Here is a 3184-nt window from a genome sequence, read left to right on the forward strand (position 1 = left end):
ATTTGTTTGGTTAAGGATATTAAGCTGGGAATATTGTACTGAATTATCAGAGCAAGCCCAATGAAAGAGGCACAGAGAGAGATTTAAAAATGCTACCCTGGGACCCATGGGTGGCTCAGTGGTTGAGCATCTGCCTTTGGCTCAGGTCCTGATCCCAGGGTCCTGGGATCAAGTCCTGCATCAGGCTCCCTGCAGGGAACCTACTTCTCCCTCTGCCTATGTCTCCCTCTCCCTCTCTCTCTCTCTCTCTCTGTCTCTCATAAATAAATAAATAAAATCTTTAAAATAATAAAAATAAAAGTGCTACCCTTCTGGCTTTGAGGATGGAGGAAAGGGCCATGAGCCAAGGAATACAGGCCACTTCTACCAGCTGAAAAGGACAAGGGAATGGATTCTCCTTCTAGAACCTCCAGAAGGTTTGATTTTTAACACCTTGGTTTTTATTTCCAACACCTTGATTTTAACCCAGTGAGACTGTGTCAGACTTCTCATCTCCAAAACTATAGATAATACCTTTGTGTTATTTTGGGGCACCTGGGTGGCTCAGTGGTTGAGTGTCTGCCTTTGGCTCAGGTTGTGATCCCGGGGTCCTGGGTTTAGAGTCCTGTGTCAGGTTCCCTGCAGTGAGCCTGCTTCTCCCTCTGCCTATGTCTCTGCCTATCTCTGTGTCTTTCATGAATAAATAAAATCTTAAAAAAATACATTTGTGTTATTTTAAGCCATTAAGTTTTGGGTAATTTTTTACAGAAGCAACAGGAAACAGAGAGGCTCTCAAAACATTCTCTCTGAAAACATCTAATGATAAAAAAATGGCTCCAGAGGGAAGTACAGATTAATGCATCTTCATTCCATTCTGGGCATAATTTATCTGCTAGTCTCCTACTTGTCCACACAGACTTTTCCATAATGTATTCTCATTGATTGGCTCTTGACAAGCCAGAAAATTTTGAAATTTGGTGAATTTCACTAGTTGGTCTACCTCACATTTTGTTTATGATTCTAAATTGTCTTAAGTTGTGTCTACAGTATGTTGTCCTTTCATTTAATTTGGTGAATGTATTAAAATTCTCTCCCACCCCCTTAAAAATTTTTCCTTTACATTAATTTTCTGGTATGTTCAAAACCGGAATGAGCTCCCTACTACTGGCAATGTCCAAAAAAGACAGGAAGTCCACATATCACTGAGTCATCCAACCTAAGATTTGACAATTCTGGAGTAACAGTCAAAGAAAATGTTAAATAAATACTTGTTGAATGGAAATCTGTAGCTTTTACAAAGATATACACACATATAAAGTATCCACACCCCATGCCCATTTGCAGAATTCCACATTAATTATGGATGACAAAAAAAAAAAAACAACAACAACAACAAAAAAAAACTTGAAGTTCGGTTGAGCTGACCCTACAGGGAGTGGGCATATAACCTAAAGTTGGCCATGGTTGTTGACCCAGGGATAAACGCAGAACACAAACATACGATTCTCTGGCAGAATTATGGAGAGAAGTCATTCTCTTTAGGCTGGTGGCATATGAACATAGGGCTTTATGTGAGAACTATACCTGCTGTGTATAATGAGCCAACTGACACATGGAGAGATAGAGCCCTGACTTTACAGTTTCAAGCACCTGGACTGAGCTATGCCTGATGTTGGTCTTATTCGTAGCTTTTCTAATTAAATAGGTTCCACGTTTAATCCATCCACACATCCTGTTAGTTTATTTTCAAAATATATCCAGAATCCAAGCCCTTGTCAACACTGAGTTGCTACTCACCGCTCCAACCCACTGTCATCTCCCTGGGTCCTTCTGGTGGCCTACTGCCTGGGCTTCCTGCTTCTGCCACGGATCTCTTCACTCTGTTCTTAGCCCAGCAGCCAGGACAACATTCTCGAAGTGTCACTCAGATCACATCACTCCTCCATTGTCTTCCTGCTTTCCTCAGAGTCAAAGAGTTTTTGCGTGGTCCACAGGACCCTCAGTCAGGCTGCCTCTCCCAGCTGCTTACCTTTCTGATTTCATATCCTTCGGGTCTTTGCTCAGATGCCATCCATGTGGCCTCACACATTAGCTTTCTTCACAGCACTCTTAGGGTCCACATTTTATTACTTTGTCTTAAAACACACATTTGGTGCCTTGCTACAAATTATACATTGGTCTGTCAGCACATTTGGCGCCTTGCTACAAATTACAAAACACTGACCTTTCCTCCAGAGTAACATTGCATCCCACTGAGATTCAAGGCTTGGCTATAGAGTTCAGATCGGCTTTCATCCCTAGTTGCCCTCTCCTCTGGGCTCTGTTGGGCTTTGCACAAATTGTACAACATGTGTGTATGTGTATCAGCCTATATCTTTGTCTGTCCCCTCACCCCACCCAACGTATACTCCATGAAAACAAAAATATTTGATTTCTTAAATATTTTGTTAACTGCTGGATCCCCAGTATTTAGAATAATGCCTGGTACATGATGGGAGCTCAAGAAATGATTGCTAAAATAATTAATATGTTTATATATTTTCTTTTTTTGCTTGAGCTAGCCTGAATTGGTTTTCTGTCACAACCAAAAGAGTTCTAATATATCCACACGATGCTCAAGTATTTATGTTGAACAGTGCCAATGACATAAATTGCTGTCCTCCTGAACAACTCATCTCATGTTTGGATATTTATGCTTCTTTGAAAATTCTTTCTGATATTGAACTGAAGTCTACCTCCCTGAAAATGTGATACATTTCTTACCTATAGATTAGGCAACACAGAAGAGATTTAATTTTCTACCATATGACAACCCCACAAATAGTTGAAGGCAGCTATTATTACCTTTGTATCTTCTTTGACCTTGATTAAAAGCCCCCAATTTCAACTGTTTCTCATACAATGTTGTTTTAAGACCACTTATTCCCTTTGTTTACCCTCTTTGAATGTCTCAGGATTTGCTGTTGTTTTGTTGTTGTTGTTGCTTTGTTTTTTGTGTTCCTCTGAATCAAAATTGAATGTGACACTCGAGATGCGACCAGTGTAGGGAAGAGCAGATTTATTACATCTGATCTTTCAGATAGATACTCGACTTTCCTTTTTTTTTTTTTTTAAGATACTCTACTTTCATTATACAATCTATGGTCAAATTAACATTTTGGGAAAGTCAAAACATAATAATGATTTATATTGAACTTACCATGAA

This window comes from Canis aureus, chromosome 25, assembly GCF_053574225.1.
Source record: "Canis aureus isolate CA01 chromosome 25, VMU_Caureus_v.1.0, whole genome shotgun sequence".
Classification (NCBI taxonomy): Eukaryota; Metazoa; Chordata; class Mammalia; order Carnivora; family Canidae; genus Canis; species Canis aureus.